General features: G+C 41.3%; 1 protein-coding gene across 1 annotated transcript in view; it reads left to right on the top strand.

Moving 5' to 3' along the window:
• The first annotated feature begins 2,261 nt into the window (after positions 1-2,261).
• The window catches only part of LOC145994371 (uncharacterized), a 947,129-nt gene continuing 925,212 nt past the window's right edge, over positions 2,262-24,178 (top strand). Inside the window, exon 1 of the mRNA XM_083130485.1 lies at positions 2,262-2,585. The gene's annotated coding sequence lies outside the window, so the exon portion shown is untranslated. The remainder of the gene's footprint in view (positions 2,586-24,178) is intronic.

Raw genomic sequence — 24,178 nt, 5'->3', positions numbered from 1 at the left:
TCAGTCGATATAAATCTATTTTTGGAAACAACATGAGAAGATTCCTATTTTAGCACTTATGAAAGTTTGGTGTTTTGGTAAGAAACGAAAAAACCACGTTTGAATTTTGCATTACAATTAATGTCATGTAATGTCACTGCTTAATGAAAATTACCATTTTTAAAAATTGTTAAGTCCATATTAATTTCCATATTTTGATTAAAATATCCAAGTTGGCCGGCCTGTATATATTTTACATATCCAACACTTTTTGAACACATAAATCCGATCCCTGGGCAAGGATAATATATGACGTGTCTATAAACAATCACTTGAGGACCCCACTTTAAACTGCAGTCCCGAATAAGCTATCTGTGCATAAAGTGGACTTTAAAAAAACTCAAACACAACGATTTCCAACCTGAATAAGTTGCATGGTGATTAATTTGTTTCTCAATTATCACATATGGGTGTGTGCATGTCAAATCAACCAATAAAGAAATATTTTTGAACATTTAGGATTCAGATTTTTAAGATTTTTTGTTCATTCATTGTACCTATCAAAGAGGACAAAAACTGCCAAATTTCAGATTTTGGGGGCTTTTAGTTTTTGAGTTATTGACTTTCAAAAACGCAAAAATCCCAATATTTGATGTCAAGGTTCAGACCATTGGTTGATTCGACATGGAATAACAAATATTATAATTTAACGAAGTATTGTCTCGTCTCGATTTTACAGAGGTATGCCTCTGCATTGATCCCCGTAGAATTATTACTTAAAATACAGGCAAACTCCCGTTCAGCACGCACAAACTCGTGCCTGGAACTATATTTATGGTATCAAAGAATGCATGCAAATATGAAACGACGTTTACTTATGCCATTTACAAACAGGTTATGCTATTAATCCACACAGAAAACCAACATTTGTAGCCACAACCTTTGTCCTTTGGTTAGTATTTGCATTCTTTGGCAACCTGACCTCGAAACCGAAAGGGCTGTGCAATTAACCGATGCATATCCGATTCCAAAAGGAAGTTAATCCTATCTATTACGGCGATCAGGCACTGATAAATGAATTGGAAGTTCCAATGCAACGAGAACCACGACATTGCTATTTACACGCTGTTAATTTATTGTTGCCTGTGATACATTCTCTCAGTGTGTTCCGTTTGGTATTCTCTGTGTTTACTCGTCCTCTATATTTCCCTGTTTCCTCTCTCTGTTTCTCCCTCTCTTGGACCCCATGTTTCCCTACATCTTCGTTTGTCTATTCGATGTTCTCTTTCTCTCCTTATTCCGCCTTTCTTGCTCTGTTCGCTCTTGTTTTCTTCTCCCTCTCTTTTGCACAATGTTTTTTTATCGCCACTTCTTTATTCATCCATTTCTCTCTCTCTCCCTCCCTTAATTTTCTTCCTCTTTCTCTATCCTTTACCTCTGTTTTTATCTACATCTAATGTTCTTTCCCTCTCTGTTGCTTTCCGTAAATTACCATATTCTCTCTCTCTCTCTTTCTTTCTATTCATTCTTCATCCTCCCTCTGTTTCATTACTTCCTCCCATATGCGCGTATTTTCCTTCTGTCTCCCTTTCAATCTGTGTCTTTTTCCTTTATGATTTCTCTCTCTGTGTCGCCCTGTTTATTTCTTCTCTCCTTTCCTCTTCCCACTTCTTCTCTCATTCTTGCAATGTTTCTCTCTTTTTTATCGTTTCTCTCTTTTCCCTTTTCTTCCCTGTAACTCTGTTTCGATCTCTTCCAATGTTCTCTTTCTCCTGTCCTCAGTCCTTTATTCATCTGCTTCTCTCTCTCTTACTGTTATTTTTTCTATCTTCCTTCGCACTCTGATTATTCCTTCTTCCCTCTCTTGTATTTATTCCTTTCCCTTTATTTCTCTCTCTCTCTCTCTCTCTCTCTCTTCCTGTGCCCTCTTCTATAATTTATTCACCCCCCTTTCTCCCTTTCTCTTCTTTATCTCTCTTCCTGGCTCTCTGTTCTTCCTGTTACTTTTCTCTTCTCTCTCTTTCTCTATCTTCTTCTCTCTATTTGCCACCCTTTTTGTTTCTTTATTTCTTCCTCATTTCTCTCCATCTCTCTTTCTATCCCACTAATCTCTTCTTACACGGAAGAGTGATCTCATCAGCAGGAACTGCATTCTTTACTCGCTTGCACTGTGAACGAATGCGTCGTTGCACCGTTCGGCCGTCGCAAGGCGCCACCGTCGTGGCGGCGTTGGATCGGAGCCGGCTCAGCGTGGCAGTGTCTTGCTCCGAGAACTACGTGGTTGTTATCTGAACTTGCTCCGGGAGTAAACTTTTGCGAGCGACGCGAGAGATCAGTGTACACGTAAACACGTGGTGTTATCGTTCGGATCTCCGCGCGGACACCGAACTGTGCCCCCCTTTGATTCAAAAGGGGTTTATTTTTTTTCTTGTTAAATTGTGGTATTTTTTCTTACGCGTGACATGCCAGTGATAACTTTCTCGAGTGTTCTGTGAATGTGACGTGTGCACATAAGGGGGTTTGCAGTACTTACTTGATCAACGTGATCCAACCTCCAGTGAAGGGTGTTTTTGGTGCGATATTAATCCAGTTTTGATGTGAAACAGGTAAGTACACATTTCCCTATTATTCTAGTAGCGAAGAAAGGAGTCCCGGGATAGATACCCGGTGGAGACACAAAGTGTTTTGGATCCCACTTTAAACGGTAGTTCCAGTCCCGATTAGCCTTACCGTGCATAAAGTGGACTTAAAACACCAACCCAATCAATCCAGTAGCTAAGAAGCTTTTGTCGGTGTTAACGTACCACGTTTCGAGGTCAGGTTATCTCAGGTTGAATCCTCAGAGGAAGCAAACGTTGCACGAAGGTTCCAGTTCCGATTAGCCCATCTAAATGTACACAAACTTTTGATTTTTTCCTTCGGTAGGGGTCGCTACTTTACTTAGGGTGAAATGGCGTGCTCGTAGTGGAGGGTGATGCAGGGGGAAGTATCCCCCCCAGTTTCCCCATTCTCCTCATGCTAAAACTTAGTAGCATTCCTCAGCTAGCCCTAGAGCTCAAGAGTCTTCCGGATGGCGTAGTGGTAACGCACACCGTCGCCTTGTAATCAAGGTGTCACGGGTACGATATCCGGCGGAGGTATACAGCGGTTCGGGTCCACTATAACTGTAGTTCCAGTCCCCGACTAACCTATCTGTGCATAAAGTGGACTTAAAACCTCAAATCAAAGGTTCCCCGTTCAACGAATCTGATTGGGTTTATTTATCGTTTCTGCCACTTTTGGCTAATCGCGACGATGAAGATAAGATTGAATTGGAGGAACACAAAGGACACCCATGCCGGCGGGGATTCGAATCCGTGATCCCTGTCACCGTAGCTCACCACTCCGCCACGGAAGTCTGCTCTTAACGATTTCCACCTCAAGCACTGTGCATAACACTAATATCATGCATATTTATACATAAAAAAAATACGTTCCTGTTTGGGGGTGTGCTTTCGATGATGGGGTTCCTTCGTACTTGGGCTGGTTTTGCTCGTTGCTGGTACCGCATTGTATTAAAAATGTGCAACGTCCCCCGGTTGTACACCAGGCGTTAGAAAGTTAGTTCGCTACTCCTTTAGTCGGGAACATGAGAATCTTTGCAAATCATCAGGACTTGCTGCGTAGAAAAGAAAAACAACACTGTTTTCAAAGTTTCAGCTGTTTTATATTCAGTTACATTCCCTATCGTATGCGGACTTACAAGCAAGGTACAGATTTGCTCACGTTTCTGCCTGAAGAGGAACAATTCTATAGCATATTAAATCACATCACAATCACTAAACACACTTGCATATAGAATTAACGTTGGACAAGACGAACGTAAATACACGAAAGTTTCTGTACTTAATTATTATTTCCGAGTATAGCCAGAATGAAACGAAAATGGTTACCAATTACACTATTCGGGCATTCCATTAACCGTTACCACGTTTCTGTTGATTTCTCACCACCTGTTTTCTAACTGAGTCCGTCGTCAGGTGAAAAACATTCAAGTGGGTTCACTTCCTCTGCTGAGATGAGAAAGTGACGTCAACACGAACAGATTATGACGTATTTATAAATATATATACATAAGTTCAAACCACAACTGTATCAATCTAACTATAGTTGTCTGTGACAACTTGCACATTATTTGAAGTAACAAACATTTTAAAAATCTTAACTTCTTACAAATATAAAACCTTAAACTCTCAGGTTCATTACAAATGTTTGTGCAGTCAAGTTTAAGCCGACAAGAATCGACGTTTAGTGTTCTTCACATTGGAGTAACGTATCCCGATTTGACATTGAAAAGACGTCACACTTCCACAGTGGAACGCGCTCGTAATAAATTTTGGAACAGTAGTGTTCCTCCGTTGACCCTATCACACCGTCCTAGATCTTGCCTTGGAATACCGGATGGGGACTAGGTGATTTTCATTCCATAAAAGCCCCGCAGTTTGCAGCTGAAAGGGATGAACTGACTTTTCCTTCCTTGTTTTCAGTCTATTTGCGAACACATTTGGAGCTAGTGAGTTCAGCCGTATAAGGGTCCTTCGCATTTGTTTAATAAACATTTTGCACTAATTGCATAATCAAATAAACAACATTTCAAAATTAGTCATGGTTTTGAAGTTAATGTAGGTGTTTCCGAACTTTAATATAAATATACTCAAATAATATTGTTAAAGTTAATGCAATCAATGTACATTAAACCTATATTGACATCCAAGTTGTTTATAGAAAATGTTATTGATTAAATTCTTGTTATTTACCGTTGCTTTTCCTGCCGCTTTTGACTGATTAGAAAGTAAACAATATGCGGGAACCACATTTATCCACATAACACTAAAACTTAAATAGTTGCAGATTTAGGCATCGCATAGACCACATTTTGCAAAGTCATTAGTAAAAGAAATGCTATTTTAGACGAATTTTTAAAATTGGGAAGTAAATCGGCCGCGGTGGCTCAGTCGGTAACGCGTCTGACTACCATGCTAAAGGTCCCGGGTTCGATCCCCGGCCGGTTCAAATCCGGGAACTTTTCTAACGGTGGAAGCGGCCCCGGCGCCCACCCAGCGTCGAATAACATGGGTACCTGGGGGAAACCCTGGGGGGTAAAGGCGGTCAGGGGCGTGATGCTGATCACATCACCCCCACTCACGACCGGATCAAGAAAGTGTGGGGCGTTACCCCCACACCCCCTATACGCCTTCATGGCGTGGTGCTATGCACAGGGGAACACTTTACCTTTTTTTTAATCGACAAAACGCACCCGTCAACAAGAGGGAAGATATGCAGTTTTGGAGAAAGCGCTTCGTACACCCAACGGCAAAAGTAACAGAAGGCGAATTGTCCATCACCATTTCATTCGGTCTGTATTGCACAATATGATGATAATGAATTGAAATAAAGTATGTTTTGCATCGACATAATTTCATTCCTTAAAACAACACAGATTGTAGAATAAAAAGTAATGAAAATAACGATGGACAATTTGCCTACGATTATCTTTGCCGTTGACTGTACATGTATTTAAGAATCAAATTTTCAGATTCGTTAATTTACCACTTTATGACAGAAATAAACCTGTGTAACGTATATCTTGTGCCTCAAAATAGATACAATTACAGTATTTTAACTGACGTGGTATCTAAAACTGATTTGTAAGTAATTCACAGTTATACGTATTATTTTCTCTTCACCTCGCTCGCAATACGTATAACTCAGGTTCAACTGTACATGGGGTACGCAACTACCCGCTTCCCGGTCCCCTGACGCCGCTAATGCACCAAGACCAAAGAATTTAAGTCCATCGCCTCAGAGCGTCCATCCCAGATTTATTTAAGTACCCAAGGCTGGTTGCTGATCGAGAATGATCGCTCCGTCTCAGATTCCGTTTAAAAGTTTTAAGCCCGATCTTGAGCAGCAGACCTGTGAGCTTAAAGTTGAGCTTCGATCATTTTGTATCCTTGCATGCTAGCTTAGTATTAGCTGACCTCCGTGGCGGACTGGTTAGCGTAGCGACCTACGACGCCAGGAGCCCCGGACTCAAATCCCTGTCTGGGCATGTCTTTGAGTGCCCCTTCGTCAATTTCATTATATCATTACTTATCGTCGTGATTAGCCAAAAGTGGCAGAAAACGACGCTAAACACCAAATCAAATAATATCATCTTACTATTGAGTGAATGCACTTTTGGGGTAGGGGAGTGCATAGGCAACGTGTTCCGAAAACTGACTACGATCTTCAGTACCTGCATAGCAACAGTTTACGTAAGGTTGAATTGTTTTTTGAAGTTTTCTTGAATGAACGGTAAGGCTAATCGAGACTGCATCTACAGTTTAAAGTGGGATCCGAACCACTATGTACCTCCACCGGGTATCGACCCCGGGACCCCTTGATTACAAGGCGACCACGCTTCCACTGCATCATTGGGGATTGATTGATTGATTGATTTGGTAAAAAAAAATGACTCGTCGCGTCGCTTTGTGACTCGTCTTGTTGCGTTGCGTTGTGTCGGCCGGTGTGCGGCTGGCCTTACTCCTACACCCAACAGCAAAAGAAACAGTAAGCGAATTGTCCATCACCATTTTCATTCGACCTGTATTTAAATAAATACATTAATAATCAGAGGGCAATACCTACTTCGATTCAACATAATTTCATTCTTTAAAACAACATAGGATGTAGAATCAAAAAGTAATGATAATAGTGATGGACAATTTGCCTATCATTATCTGAGATTTTTCGTGGAATTTCTGAGTTGCACCAACTTACGGGTTCCTCGCTTCCCCGTCACGATTAAGCGAACAATAGAAATAAGCCACACGTCTCGCTTGGAAACGAACCTTCAATAATAAATGCAACCTTTCGAACCGTAACGTACAAGATGCACCTGCCGCTCGGACTGGGCCGTTTTCCCAATGGCGTGCATCGTGTTGCTCTGTCAGTTGTTCGCACATTCGCGGTGAATGCTTTCTTGTAGACTGAAAGGGTCCATGTCGTCTGCCACTTCGGTCTGAAACCTCCTTGTCGTGAGTCGCTTCGGTCTGAAAGATCCCTAAATAGTAACTTACAAAACTACAAGCGAATAGATTTTATTTTCCTTGTAGAGCGTCAATTGTTTCTGGCCCATGGTCCATTCAACATCTTTTTAGCCCACCCTGTAAAAATAACCAAATTTTGTGAAAATAATTTATTTTATTTTGTCATTTAGCGTTGTTTTTTCTGCCACTTTTGGCTAATCGTGACAACGAGGATGAGTGATGAAATCGATGGAAATACGCTCACAAAAACACCCATACCGGGCCAGGATATGAAGCAGAGACCCCTGGCGTCATAGTGTGCTGTGTTAACGCCTCGGAGATCGGCACAAGAATAGAAAGAATGTGTGTAGACATTGATGCGTGTATTAAAACCTTTACTTCATTGGATCGCGTCGCAACAATATGAATATGAAAATTATTTTATTTGAAGATGTGGCCCTCTCACATCGTGAAGTCGGCCGCCTCCACTGGTTGCTCATCATTTTAGTTCGATTTTTTTTTTGTAACCAATATTTCACGGGCTTATTGTTCTCATACTATGTATACCAACCAAGAAGGATACATATTATTTTGCTTCATCTGATTCCCAGTACGTGCTCTGATCATGGTGACCTAGCCTCTGTTTGGATGCCTAGAATACTCCTATGAACCTTTGTCATACAATTATCGCTATCTCTATAAATTCATTCCTGACTTACAATGGAATTTTTCTAAAAATATGAAGCTTATATTTTTTGTTCATAGATGGCAGCACTGAACTTTAAGCTTGTATTGGTAACAAAAATACACGAAAACAAGAAGGTTGTTGGATTAATTTGTATTTTTGAACATTGTAATTGAGTTGTAAAAGATAGAGAAAATAATAATTTTTTTGTCCATAGTAATAATAATTAAACTCGAACAAGAGTGGGGCCTTCCCGATGGCGCAGTGGTAGCGTCGCCGCCTTGTAATCAAGGGGTCCCGGGTTCGATACCCGGTGGAGGCACAAGTGGTTCGGATCCCACTTTAAACTGTAGGTCCAGTCCCGATTAGCCTTACTGTGCATAAAGTGGACTTAAAACAGCAACTCAAGCAGCAACTCGAACAAGAGTGAATCTACTAATTGATAAGAAATAATTCTGAGGCAAAAAGCAAACTTTTTATGCTATTGTCCCATATTTTACAGTTCGCCTTGTTACAGCATCCGTGATGTGAATATTTTGGCGCTGGTTAGACATTCAAATACTGAGTGGGTAACTGACAATCACTCCAAGCAAAATGCCCGGGTTTTAACCCCAGCGTAGGCATGGATGTATCATCCATTTCATGAAATAGACATACATTCTCAACTCACGGGTATATTAATAAATTCACCAAATGTGTGAAATAACTAAATATAGATAATTCCGAATATTTAGGGTTTAAAGTAATATTACAACTGGTGAAAATCCATATCATCTCTGGCAGGTAAAGTATATAGTCCGCCGCCAATAAATTGCAGAAAGAAGAGAAATTTCACCGAATTTACAAAAATAGTTAGGAAATTGTTAACGTACGGGTAGTAACACCATGCCTAATTCATCGCGTCCCTCTTCTATTGCAAATATATTTCTCAATGTTTTACCGTCTACTTTAAATTCTAGTTCCGCACAGTGGCCGTCATGACGTCATGCTTTGGGCTCTGGCTACGGGACGCGCGCAGGATATGGTCTCCTGGGATTTCGGCCTGTGTATGGGACCCGTGGCCACTCAGCATTCTGAGGGTATTTGGGGAGCTACGAATGAGTAGCGTAACCCCGTCATAGAGAACCTACAACAGTGACTTGAGGGTTCGTCGTGCTGACCACACGTCACCCTGTAACTGGTTGGATGATCTCGCACCTCTGGTGGGAGTGAGGCCGGTAGGTAAGCACTGGATACCCCGGGCCGTTACACCACGGGTTATTGTAATATTACTTTAAACCCTAAATATTCGGAATTATCTATATTTAGTTATTTCACACATTTGGTGAATTTATTAATATACTGCTGGGCAAAAAAAAAAAACCCGAAAGCATGTCACCGGAAGCGAAGACTTGGAATTTGCTACACAACAATTACATTAGAATGTGGAGCAGTGGAAAAAGGTTTTATTCTCCGATGAGTCAAAATAAAATCTACATTCATCAGAGGGGCGTGAACATGTGTGTAGAAGACCTAATCAGCGTTATGCACAATGTTGTTTCGTTGATGCAACACACATATGCCAGCGTTTTTTCCAGTCTTGGAAACACTTTTTATAGGCGCTTTCCGGTATGGCCTTCAGCTCCTTCCACGAATTTTGCTGTATGGCTTCAATCGAGTCAAAACTGGTACCCCGGAGCGGAAATTTTAGTTTTGGAAACATAAAGAAGTCACACGGGGCCAGATCTGGTGAATACGGTGGTTGTTCGATGGTATTTATTGTGTTTTTGGCCTTAAATTCGGTCACAACTGTCGCTCTATGCGATGGCGCATTATCGTCGTGTAAAATCCACGAATTGATCTTCCACAAATCTGGCCGTTTCTGACGGATTTTCTCACGTAAATGCTTCAATACGGCCAAATAGTATTCTTTATTGACAGTCTGTCCCTCTGGAACGAATTCATGATGCACCTAACCACGAATATCGAAGAAAACAATGAGCATCACCTTGACTTTTGAGCGACTTTGACGTGGTTTTTTCGGTTTTGGCTCGTCTTTTGTCCTCCATTCTGATGACTGTTGACTTGTTTGCATGTCAACATTTCCATGAATGTGGGATCAGAATTGGCGGGATCCAGCATGTCTAAAGAGACGTGCTTACAGTACTGTTTTTGAAGAAAATTCAGCTCTTTTGGAACAAGCCGTGCGGCGACGCGTCTCATGCCCAAAATATCCACCAAAATCGAACGAACAGACTCGTGAGAGATGTTAAAGTCAGTAGCTATCTCTCTTAAGCTGGATTGCCGATTATCGAGCACAATTTCCTTCACTTTTCGATGTTTTCATTGGGTATGTAGTAAAAATGGACTATTTATGTAAATACATATTTAGTTATTTTCACCAAAATATGGAGTTAAATATTGACTTGTAAAATTGTAAGAATTTACCTTTTTAATAACAAAAGACACCACACGAGCTACATAAAATACAATACGTTTACATTGACATTAATTATAAAACAACAAAAAATGTTTTTTTCATTTTGTTTCCAAAACAATGAATAACAACATTTTGTTGTAAGTTCCAACATGAATTTACTTCTGTTGTCTCTTAAGATTTATTTATTTATTTATTGAGCACAACAGGCGAATGCCCAATTACAGTGTTATACATTTCTTGCTTTGAGTTTGTAAATTTACAGTTCGATAAGAAATATTATTGTGCAGAAATGTAAATAAACATAAAACATGTCAACGCTAAATTATATGTGTATACAACAGTTAACAAACAGAGTTATAATAATACATGTTAATTGAAGAGAGTGGAATAAAATATCTAACTATTATCTACAAAATAGCCTACATGAATACAAGATTTCAATTATTAAGTACAATGCACAACGTATTTATCTTTACACTCAGTATTTCAGATCTTTACCACCATGTACAATATATATATATATATATATATATATATATATATATATATATATATAAGGAGATACTAATATAATATATTAAACATTACATAAAATATGGAAATAAAATAAACACAGTATAAATCAAGGATAGAAGTTATTTATCCTGAAGAATTACATTCATTATGTGTGTAATAAAGGACCTGTAAATAATTGACACTCTACAAAGTACGTACATGTATGTAATTGAGTATAAACTACGAAAGAAATATATATTTACAAAAATCGCGTTTATGTTTACATTCTTGACATTTATTCTTCCATTCCTTGAATAAGTTTTTTGAATGTCCCAATAGGCATGTGAAATATATCTAATTTTGGTTCCCTTTCGGAACATTCTCCTGATAGGTGATTTATTTATGACCTTCGATCTTCTGGTACTACAGTAAAAAAGGTCTCCATTGGATCGTGTCTTGGAGATAGGAACACGTATGTGTATTTGTTCTAGAAGATGTTGCACTTGAATATTATTGTTCATGATTTTGTATAAGAAACAGAGCAATTGCATTTTCCTTCTTTTGCTGAGAGAAGGCAGGTTGTGGTGTTTACAGAGGGAAGGGTATGATTCGTATCGGGGATATATGCCTGTTTCTTTATAAGTGGCGTACCTAACGAATTTAGACTGTAGCATTTCTATTTTATGCGTGTACCTTTTGTCCTGAGGAGCCCATATTTCTGCTGCATATTCTACTTTGCTTCGGACTAAAGCGTTAAATATTATTTTCATTATTTCTTTGTTCATAAACTCTTTACTCATTCTAATTCCGTACCGTAGGTTCCTGTGTGCCTCATTTACGACCCTTTCATTATGTGTTGCAATTGTAAGTTTTGAATCAAATGTATCTCCTAGATCTCTCATATCTAATATAACCCTTTTAATTTTTGTGTTCTTTATTTTGTAATTGAATTCAATTTGCTTTCTGTTGCATTTATATTGACTAAAACTGCGTTCAATATCGCAAGAAGTAATACGAACGTATTAAAAATTTGTCAGTTATTCGAAAGAAATTCACCCAAACCTTTCGGTCACACGGAGACATGTAGTTATTGCGCGAATATGGAGTACATGTTGAGAAATGTCCTGAAGTAAGGAAATAATATGTAAAAATAACTAAAATATGTAAAATATGAGCCAGAACCTAATATTTGTGCAAATACGGAAAACAAAAACTGAATTTTTCGAGTTTACATGCCATGACGCGCAAAGGTAATGCAAAATATAACCAGTGGTGGCGATTAGGGGGCGAGGGGGGCAGTTGCCCCTCACTTTTCGCCACTTTTGCCCCCACTATGCTAAACCTAATCTACAAAGGGAAATAAACAGTTTTGGCACCTTGCTCCCCCTCGGTTTTAGAACCCAATTGCCGCCACTGAATATAACCGACTTCAGCTTCATACATAAATATGTATTTACATATAAATCCGTTCCCCTGCTGATTAACATATCTTTAATACGTAAAATATTGACCTGTACGATTAAGCACGGGATGTGGTATTATTTTTCATTTGTAAGCATTACTTACAATGCTTACATTCACGTCAGGTGCCTCAGAAGATTGTTGTACACATTCAGCAAAGAATAGAGTCTGATAATAAGTTTGAAGAATACATTTAGTGGTTCTGCTGATCCTACAACATAGAAATGTTGAAACGATTTTTTTGGAGCCAAATAATACAGTTTGCAATCGTCTCTGTAACGTTTCCGACAAAATCAATCAAATGAACTATTGGTGCCATCAAGGAGGCAGTCGTAGTCTCACATTTGGAAGAATCTATTTACTAAGTTAGCTAATTGGAAAATATATCAGTACTTCAAGATATACGCAGACCTCGAAATGCATCAAATGAAGGTTTGTATACTTTTGGTGCATCAATTGACATATTTAAATGTGTATTTTGAGTTTTTAAAAAAATAATCGTGCCTTATCTTCTCAACTGATCCATGTTAGTGCATCCCACGGAGCAGCTGATGATAAAAATGCACCAAAAAGTGCATTAGCAGTTTAAGCATTTTAATGTGTCATTGGAGTCAACATATTTGAGTCATATGACACATTTTGGATTCTCTGTGTATATTTGTAAATTCGCCTGCATTGCATGGGTGAACCTTTGTCTCACTGTTTAATTTTTGTTATTTGGCGTCGCTTTTCTTCCACTTTTTGGCTAATCGCGACGATGAGAATGAGTGATGATGTGATGAAATTGATGAAGGGACGCTCACAAAGAGCACCCATGACCGGGATTCGAACCGGAACCCCTGGTTTTATAGAGCGCTGTGCTAACCATTCCACCACGTTAACCCATTCAATAGAGGTAACGATTTTCTGTAAGCAGAACGTCGGAAATGTAAGACCGGAGTTCAGTCAAAATAAGCAGAGCTTCTTGCGTCATCTTATATCCTTTACAAATTTCTACAAATCAAGAGAGAGGCGATTTATTTAATTCTTGTTATTCCAAAGAGCCTTGGTCTTTTAAAGAAAGTCACGCCTGCGTTTCAGCTACAGTCGACGTTCTGCTTTTGTGTAATGGCTCCCTGGGATCTATGCAACCAATGAACAATAATCCAACAGGCCGCCTTCCAATTTTCTAGCCTTACATTCTTTTATCATGTGGTCATAGCAACCAGTAGAAATATGCGACTGGAAATAACAAGAAATATTAACAAGATTGAATTGTAGCAACAGCAGATACGTTTGGCCATGAAACTGTGCAACCAAACCCTCACTGCACGCTTCCCTTTTGTCTGTGTATGAGAGAGAAGGGAGAATAATTGAAATTGTAGAGGGTCAATATGCCTCTACCTCCAGGGGTTCAAAGCTTATTTAAACCAGTCGCTATTTCTTCCTCAATAATCCATGGGTGGTTAGGTGCAGGACTATTAAGCCGGAAGAATCTGTTCGATACAAGCGGCTACCGAGGATTCTACTCTCGGACCAGGTACAGAACTCTGAGGTACTATACCTTGTCCCAGGTATATCTGAAGCAAGGTCGCGCATAGCATCAGAGAAGTGGACGAAACCGGGTGCTGGGAAGGCTGGTAATTGCATTCGCTTCCCCTTCCTCCACGCAATCCCGTTCCACTCACATGTTCATTGGTCGAACCATCGCGAGTCACTACTTGCGCAGACTTAGTTTCGTTCGCTCGCTCCTGAGATTCCCGGGTGAGAGTATAGACGGGGCTAATCTGAGTGGAGAATGGCCGGAAGGAGCGTGGTGCTCACCATAGCACTACCATTGTGTGGAGCTCTTCATTACATCTTAGTAGTAGGGCCTCCCCGATGGCGCAGTGGTAGCGTCGTCGCCTTGTAATCAAGGAGTCCCGGGTTTGATATCCTGTGGAGCCACATAGTGGTTTGGATCCCACTTTAAACCGGTTCAGTCCCGATTAGCCTTAGTGTGCATAAAGTGAACTTAAAACTACCAACTCAATCAACTGACAATCTTAGTAGCAGAGTGCGTCAACTGGTGGACTGGCGTCGAGTTACGTCCTGGAGATGATTGTTCCTGTAAAATCGACTTATTGATTGAGTTGGTAGTTTTAAGTCCACTTTATGCACAGCAAGGCTAATCGGAACTGGGCCTACAGTTTAAAGTGAGATCCGAGTTACTATGTACCTCCACCTGTGAAATCGAAGCACAACAAAGACCCAGTGTGCGAGAACTCCCCATCTTGTTGGAGACTTAGGTTTCTATGCTGTCGAAACACTTACCTAAACCAAATGTACTTTACTGTATTACTTCTTTCCTTCGGACCCTCGGAAAAAGGAAGTTCATTCAAAACCCAGCAGAATATTATGAAGTAATGTCCTGGTATTACATAGCTTTAAGTTAATTCTCGAAAATTCCTCAAATTGTGGAATATTTTCATAAACTCTGTGTGAAAAGTGTGTAAATTAGTTTCAATAAAGCATCCTAGATGGTGGCACAAATGCAAAAGTGTGTAAGATATGCCATAAATGTGTAACACAGCTTATTACGAAATTCCAACCCATGCACGAAATCCACAGATTGCCAGGAAAGTACATAGATCACAAAATAAGAGGGTCCTCGAAATAAGGTGCTCTGTCATGCTCACCGAGTTTAAGGTTTCGCAAACCGTTGCGTGCGTGTGTTTCTTTAGTTGGATAATTTTGAATCGCATTGATATCGGACACATATTCTGTTTGGTTTGCCACGAAAATGTCAGTAATAGTGTGTTATTCTTTACGATGGCGTTCCTTGTACAGCCCCTCCCGTCGAGAAGAAGTCATATTAACTCAGCTTCGTATTGGACACAGCCGTCTCACCCATGGTCACTTGCTGCAAGGGCTGGGCCCTTCAATATGTCCTGTCAATAATGTTATTTTAAGTTTTCAGTATATTCTCAGTCAATGTGCAGATTTTACTTTCCTCACCCAATCTTTTAATCTTCGCAACTGTTTATCATCCATGTTGGGAGATGATGACAGTGTTTTGACAAATTCTTTTAGCTTGTTGAGAAGAGCGGGCCACTTACAATGTTTCTGAAGACTAGCCTTACCTTTGTAATGTGTGTTTGTCCTGGGCAGGTCCCTTTACAACCTCCCACTTTTAAAATTTCTTTCGATGCTCTTTACACCCATTTTTTAAACATTAAGTTAAGGGCCTCCCTGATGACGTAGTGGTAAAGTCGTCGCCTTATAATCAAGGGATCTTGGATTCGGAGGCACATTGCACAGCGTTTCGGATCCCACTTTAAACTGCAGATCCATTCCCGATTAGCCTATCTGTGCATAAAGTGGACTTAAAAAACAATAATTGAATTCACATTAAGATAAGGTTTTTTAGTAGGACTGAGCCGATACCGATTCCCACCGATACCGATACTGATACCGATTCCCACCGAAACCGATACTCATACTGATTCCCACCGATACCGATACTCATACCGATTCCCACAGATACCGATACTCATACCGATTCCCACCGATACCAATACTCATACCGATTCCCACCGATACCGGTACTCATACCGATTCCCACCGATACCGGTACTCATACCGATTCCCACCGATACCGGTACTCATACCGATTCCCACAGATACCGATACTCATACCGATTCCCACCGATACCAATACTCATACCGATTCCCACCGATACCGGTACTCATACCGATTCCCACCGATACCGGTACTCATACCGATTCCCACCGATACCGGTACTCATACCGATTCCCACCGATACCAATACTCATACCGATTCCCACCGATACCGGTACTCATACCGATTCCCACCGATACCGGTACTCATACCGATTCCCACCGATACCGGTACTCATACCGATTCCCACCGATACCGGTACTCATACCGATTCCCACCGATACCGGTACTCATACCGATTCCCACCGATACCGGTACTCATACCGATTCCCACCGATACCGATACTCATACCGATTCCCACCGACACCGATGCCGATACTTGAAAGTTGCAAAAATTAAAAAATCAAGACATTGATCAATATTGGTGTGTAAATAATATTCGCCAATTATATGCATGAATTTACCAATAAATGTGCTTTACAATATTCAAGAATTACATAATAATAATAAAATAAATACCATGTAATAAAAAATAGTTTTTATTTCATAATTTGTGCACAATAAAAAGAAAGTTTGAATTTTGCATGATTTCTGAGATAATTAAGACTACGTGAAGATGTCACCCAGCATTTTTGCGGACCCCTTACCGGAATAATTATGCCGGAAAAATATCGGCTGGTATCGGCAGATGAATTCCAACCGATACTTTTCGATACCGATACATCGGCATCGGTATCGGCTCAGCCCTAGTTTTTAGACGAGATGTTTTCGTCGTTTACTTTGAAGGGCTCAAAATGGCCACAAGTGCCGATGAACCAAAAATTTTAACTTATTCATTCATAATTAAATAACAAAAATAGATAGTCCAAAGGAGCATAACCCCCTTTCTTGCGTTTTGCATGCAACACTGCGTAAACACAAGCAGATGAACTTAAACTTGTCCCGAGAGCCAGGCATCGATTCACGTTATCTTCTCCTGATTCCGAAGGGGGTTGCGTCGATATCCCCTCCCCGGTTTCGCCAATGCACCCATGAATATTGTCATCCCTCCCTCGGCAACCCTTTCTCGCCAGAGCCACCGCAACCTCGGTTGCTGACGTCACAACCGCAGCGGCACAATGATTTTTTTTCTTGTATTCGTCTCCGTTTTCGGTTCTTCGGGAGAGAGGACGAACGAAAACTGGAAAAGAAGAGGGAACTTTCGGGAATGCTGCTTGTACAGCCACCGGCAATAATAATGGGACAACTAGATCCTGAAATACTTTCCTTGCAAGGCGTGTTGCCTAACTCTACGGTGGTGGAAGATGTTGCCATTGAAAATTGACTATATTGCTTTGCAGAGAAGCGAAGTATTTCATAATCTAGGTGTCCCATTATTATTGCCCGTGACTGTACACACGTTGTGTTCGGTCGCCCTTAGTTAATTTGGTTATTGGCTACTGTAACGACAGCTGCAAAGACTATAGGGGATTGGGTCTGCCAAACCTGGCGTTATACCATTTAAGTGTCTTCCCCCATAGAGATTAGAATTGAAATTTGGATTAACAACAACGATTTTATGTTACTATTAAGACCCCGAAATTTTATATAATTACATATGAAGAGCTCGGGTGTTAAACATGGTAATTGACATTTTGGTCACTTTTGAGTTACAAAGTAAAATGTGCCATCCTTCAATTGTCGAGTGAAATTGCAATGTCATACAATTTGCATTGGACTCAGTGAAGCCTTCTGAAATTGGTAAGCACAACACGAAAACAATTTATCTACAGTATCTCTTATAATAACCTTTTTTCTTCCCGGTGGTGGCACATGGTGGTTCGGATCCCACTTTAAACTGTAGGTCTAGTCCCGATTAGCCTTACTGTGCATAAGGTAGACTTAAAACACCAAATCAAACCAAACCTTTTTCCTTAATGAACTCAGAAATGACCAAAATGTCACTTACCATGTTTTGCTCCCGTGCCCTTCATATATTTTTCCTGGGTAAGAAAAATGACACATTTCACTGAATTACCAAGCGAGGATCCAGATTTCGTTTCATTTATTGTGTTCAGTTCGCTTTTCTGCCACTATAGACTAATCGCGAAGATGATCATGAGTGATGATATCGTTAAAGAGACCCCTGGTATCGAGGCGTGATGTGCTAACCACTCCGCTACGGAGGTCGGCTTACATAATTTGAGGAAAATTATATATATTTTCCCATTAGAGTGCAATACATATTTGTACACAAGATACGGTATTTTCTCCATTTCTCTATACTTCTCACTTTTGTGAGACAAACATGATTTCTTCATACATTCCGTAATTTTCATTTTAAATTACATATTTTCGTTTAATTCTGATAGGGTACGGAGAAGAATTAAGGAAAGGGGATTCAGTTTTTGCACAGAAGTAATTCTCTTGCAAATTCCACCATACGTAAGGTTATCTTATCAGACGTTATTTGTGCAATGCATTGTTTACTATTTACATGCTTAGATTAACCTCACATGGCGCCACACTGGCTCGCGAGGTAAACAATGGGATCCTGCAGACAGATTCAAGCCCAGCAGACCGTATACCTCTTATCAACAGAACTAATCCATTCCGTTCGAAAGACCTTTCCTGTATGTTCCTTAATCGCCCATAACTACGCTACTGCGGGATGTGAGCCTTGGAACAGGTTTTATACATCGATCTCCAGGTGTAGAGGCCTCCCCGATGGTGCAGATGAAACGTCGTCTCCTTGTAATCAAGAGTTACCGGGCTCTATACCCAGTGGATGCACATAGTGGTTCGGATCCCACTTTAACCGTAGATCCAGTCCCTGTTAGCCTATTTGTGCACAAGGCGAACGTAAAGCACGAGGAACAGTTTTCATGTCCAGCCAGACGTGAGGACCCGATACAACCCACCGAACTTTCCCCGCTGCGAGCTGGGGTAAGAGATGTCTGTGAGCTGGATCGTTGTAGGAGGGGAAGAAAACTTAGCATTACGCTTATGGGTGTATTATTTTACTTGTTCTCCTATGAATATCAGACTTCCGATGGTGTAGAAAAACACACGAACGGAAAGAGGACAGGTTGAAGATTTTGTTTGTGTTTGGAGGAGTCGAAACTTTCATTTGATTAGCCGTAGCTTAAAGTTTCTTTGTTCACAATGAAAGCGGGATTCTGTAAATCTTATTAATAATATTTTTTAGAGATCATACCTAGGTATAAGCTTTATAATCGACTTTTAAAAACAGCTTCCACTAGCAACAGGGATAAATTCATACTCTCTTGTACTATGTTTTGTCTTTTCAATAGCAGTGCCCGTTATTGAAATGAATGCACACTGTCACTCTTAAAAAAGGAAAATAAGAAAGAAAAACGAATGTATATGCCCCTCAGAATACCCAATCAACACTGCGAAGACTATAGTTTTGTAGATTAGAAAACAAAAATCACACAAGTGTGAGCTTTCAGACCGAAGCGGCATGTGACACGTGTCGCTTGGAAGCAAATCCTCAGTAATCAATGCAACCTTTCGAACTGAAGCGACATACAAGCTGCACGTTTTCTCTCTGACTAGGCTGTTTTTCGATAGTGTGCATCGTGTCTCCTCGGTCTTCGTACATGCGCGGTATATGTCTGCTTAAAGAGTAGAGGGCTCCTTGTTGCTTGTCACTTCTGCGTAAACCTCCGCTGTCCCGAGTCGCTTCGGTCTGAAAGCTCCCTTTGAGTACCACATCCGCTACAGTTAAGCTAAACTCCATGACGTATCAGCCCTCTGAAGGCCAGGGCCAGCCTAGGGGCTTTATTCATCGGGTGACACGTGTCCCATCGCCGCTGTTTTCTAGCTTTCGAGACAGGGCCCGTTATTTCGCCTTTTCAAGTAGCCTCTCAATTGTCCTCACGATGCTGGATCAACGCTGAATTTATGAGAGCCAGGAATCGAACCGGTGACCAACCGTGCTAATTGAGAAGGCTAATCAATAGACTACCCCCAATTTACCAATATTTCAGTGTTCTGTTTTCCATTTAAAGTACACGATCATATGGAATGATGACTTTGATGAAGGGACACTCACAGATAACACCCATTCCAAGGTCGGAACTCGAACCCGGAACACTGGCGTCACAGGGCGCTCTGTTGCCACTGAGGTCGGCACTCTAATATGTGGACTCGCAGCCGGTAAAGTTGAAGTCCTAATTCGAACGCTAGTTCGGTATCTTCGACACAGCTCGAGAGGAAGCCGACCGGACTGGTATCTGGTTTCGAGCCAGCACCTGTTTTTTTTTCTTTTTTCTGAAAAGCTCTATTGTAACTTTTACCTGCAATGTTTGCACATCCATTCATTCAGTGCGACGTTATACTCCCATGGCCTCCACATTGTATTAAAAAATAGCACAACGCAACCGCAATCTCGCGTTAATTGATTTGCTTAATTTTACTTCGGTTTTTGTTCCACTTTTGGCTAAATTTCGGGGGGCCGGCACAACCTCACGTTAAGAAATCTCTAGAGAAACTGAATTGGCAACATCTGATTTACTCCACGTGTCAGTTCCGAGAACGGGAAAGGTTTGAGGGGAGGATACCTTGGGCTCCACGCCGGCGTGACGGGCGGTTGTTTACTTCTGTAACAGAGGGAACTGATCTTTCGGAAATTTCTTTAAAGTGAAGTGGCGTTCTAATCAGGACTTGAACTTTACACTCCTTTATGCGGCTGGTGTTTGTTGTCCTGTCAATGTATATTCTTGGCCTTTCATCGATTCACAATTTACCCTCATCTTCACGATTAACCTAAAGTGACATAAAAGCGAAATAAAATAAATCAATCAGTCAATGAAGGAGGAAAGAGAATCCAGCAAACAGAAGAGGGAGGTAATAAAAAGGCAATTTTCCTTATTCCAGTAGGGGTGATGTCTGCCCCCTCCCTCTTTCACCCTCCCTGCGGAGACCGTCCACCACAAACCTCAATGTTATTCTCAGAATATTCGTTAGGCAGGCACCGCGATCAATTTGATAGTTTAATTGAAACTGAAATTTTTAGGTTCGTTCCTCATTGTTACTGCGGATATTAATTCTTGTATTGGTCGTTCCAGAGTTCCCCGTGTGGTCGTGTCGCAGACTTCAGCGTCTATGACGTCAATGTGGCAAACAAGTATATAAAAATTGCGACCTAGGGGGTTAAATTAAAAATGAATTGAATAGAAAATGTGTTTATTAGCTTTGGTATTGTTCGTCCTGTGGTCTTGTCGCCGAGTGAGCTCTTTTGGTATGTTGCACACTATGAAAGAAATGAAACCGCACTGTGCAGTTTTATACAACTTGTAACAAATAGAGAGGGAGAGAGAGAGAGCGATAGAGAGAGAAGGATAGAGAGAGAGAGAAGGATAGAGAGCGAGAGAGAGAAAGAGAGAAGAATAGAGAGCGAGAGAAGGAGATAGAGAGAGAAGGACAGAGAGCAAGAGAGAGAGAAGGATAGAGAGCAAGAGAGAGAAAGAGAAGAATAGAGAGCGAGAGAAGGAGAGAGAGAGGACAGAGAGCAAGAGAGAGAGAAGGATAGAGAGCGAGAGAGAGAGAGAGAAGGATAGAGAGAGAGCGAGAGAAGGATAGAGAGAGAAGGATAGAGAGAGAGAAGGATAGAGAGCGAGAGAGAGAGAGAAGGAAAGAGAGCAAGAGAGAGAGAGAAGGATAGAGAGCGAGAGAGAGAGAAAAGGATAGAGAGCGAGAGAGAGAAGGATAGAGAGCGAAAGAGAGAGAAGGATAGAGAGCAAGAGAGAGAGAAGAATAGAGAGCAAGAGAGATAGAGAAGGATAGAGAGCAAGAGAGAGAGAGAAGGATAGAGAGCGAGAGAGAAGGGTAGAGAGCGAGAGAGAGAGAGAGAAGGATAGAGAGCGAGAGAGAGAGAAGGATAGAGAGCGAGAGAGAGAGAATATTGTGCTGATTTTTGTTTCGTAATAAACTACCAAGATACTGGTCTGGAACTGGTCTGCTCTTTGCCTTTTAGCGAAATCGGTTAGAGTTTTATATGGGCGGGCTTTGTACACCCAACGACGAAAGAAACAGTAGGCGAATTGCCCACCACCATTTTCATTCGGTCTGAATTAGATAATATGATGACAATTGATTGAAGTATAGACGTCAATAAGCAGAGAACAATGCCTGCTTCGAACCAACATAGTTTCTTTCCTTAAAACAACACAGGATGTAGAATAAAAAAGTAATGAAAATAGCGGTGGACAATGTGCCTACCTTTATCTTTGTCGTTGACTGTACCTAGCGTAACCAGATTTTTGTTTTCCCCACCCGTTGCGTGGAAGCTCTTTTTTGCCTTCTCCTTCGAACCTCTGCATCTGTCTTTTTTCTTTCGTTCCGTACACAAAATGCGAAGTACAATTGCAGCCATGGATTGAAGGACACTTTCTCTCTCGGCGCGATGACGTAGGCGGTAAATTTCGTTTTGCACTCCGCTCCATGGCAAGGAACCCAGTTTGGATCGTGACGCGAAGGTTTGCGGAGGATGAGTGCTTACAGCAGTGTTTCCCGATGGCGGGAAATTTCACAAAAACGTAGGGAAAAGAGGGATTTTTCATCATAATGTGATTGGTTGCTTTTAGTATTTTACTTCGATTTTCTGCCACTTTTGGGCTTATTACAAAGATGAGTGATGATATGCGAAGTTGATGAAGGGACACTCGCAAGGAACACCCGTGTCCAGGCCGAGATTCGAACCCGAGAAACCTGGCGTCATAGTCACGACGCCACGTCATCATTAATCTTCAATAACGCAGGGTGTACTACTTGGAAGAAAGGTTGACCTTTGGATACTTTCGGATGGGTACCCCCCCCCCCAATATACACAGCAAAATGTCAAATAACGGGTAGTATGTTTGATGTGTTGTTCTAAGTCCACTGTATGCACAGAAGGTCTAATCGGGACTGGACCTACAGTTTAAAATGGGATACTGTGTCATGTGCCTCCACTGCGGGGCATCTTGATCCGGGTTCAAATCTTGCAACGGTCTTACTCTCGCTAACAATGTTGCTTTGTAATCAAGAGCTCCTGCTCGCTCGAATACCAGTGGATGCTACAGTGGTTTTTCGTCCTTAAAAGCAAGGTCAAGCTCCCCGTGCATATAGCACCGCGCCATGAAGGCACATTTGGGGGATGTGGGGGTGGAGCCCCACACATTCTCGAACTCGGCCATTTTGGAGCTGATCTGATCAGCACCACGCTCCGGCCAACTTTACCCCACAGGGTTGCCCTCAAGATATCCATTAACTTGAGGCTGGGTGAGCCCCAGAACCGCTTTGTGCAGGGACAAGGACTGGGAAATTCCAATCTTAGGTCAACCAACCAAGGGAATCTGACCAAGGTCTCCCGCGTGGCAGTTTCACGCTCTACCGACTACACCACTGCGGCTCATTCGCCCTTTTAAACTGTAATTTCAATCTTCACTACCTATGCACAAAGTGGAGTTAGAATAACCTTTGATAGAATTTTTTCCGTGGGTATTCCTCTAGGTGAAGCTGGGACGATACCTTTATGAGAGGTCACGAACGTTTAATTCTATTGGTTCGATCCTTTCTTTGCACCGCTCATCTTTATTGCGCTTAAATCGAATAAGATTGAAGATACAGTAAATTATGGTATATTTATAACCCTTATTAACGAGTCACCGCCACAGAACAATTTGCAGAAATTACGTAATACCTCATTTTGGAGTCTGAACTATCTCTCCAAATACTCCACTCGTCGTGATGTTATTAAAGTTTTGCGACCATTATTTTGTGAAGCTGTGGTTAGCGACCAGCATTACTCATGAAATATGCCAACCTGTGTGGGCAAAGCTTAACGAACCATTTTAGCGCCATTAAACCCAGGATGGAAACATTGGAAACCCAAATGTTTGTCACAGATACGAATATGGGGAAATTCGTATCTGTGGCGAAATGTGCAGCGTAATGCAGCGAGTTGAATTCTGAGGAAGGTATGAGTTTTGAGTTTGTAAGTCCACTTTCATGCACAGATTGGCTAATTGGGACTGGACATACAGTTTAAAATTGGATCCGAACCACTATGTGCCTCCACCGCGTATCGAACCCGGAGCCCCTTGGTGAGGCAGGTATGGATAATATGTATGTCATTATGTTTGACCCGTGGTGCTCATGACATCACCCCCAGCTTCGGCCGTGATCAATAAAGTGTGGACCCTTACTCCACACACAGCTATACGCCTTCATGGCGTGGTGCAAAGCACAGGGGAGCACTTTACTTTTACCATCATCTATACTCTGTCCCGGTAATCTATGGAGCAAGGGAAAACAAGTCTGTGCGCAAGTAGTGACTCGACAGGGTTCGACCAATGAACGCGTGAAAGGGGAAGTGAGTTCCTGGGACGCAGCTACCAGCCGTTTGCAACAGCGAGCACTGCTTTGCTCCTCTAACTCGCGTTCTGTCATTCTCTACCGTTA

Source organism: Lepisma saccharinum, chromosome 1, assembly GCF_977018435.1.
Source record: "Lepisma saccharinum chromosome 1, izLepSacc3.1, whole genome shotgun sequence".
Taxonomy (NCBI): Eukaryota; Metazoa; Arthropoda; class Insecta; order Zygentoma; family Lepismatidae; genus Lepisma; species Lepisma saccharinum.
The sequence above is the reverse complement of the archived record's forward strand: the minus strand, read 5'-3'. Positions and strand labels throughout refer to the sequence as shown.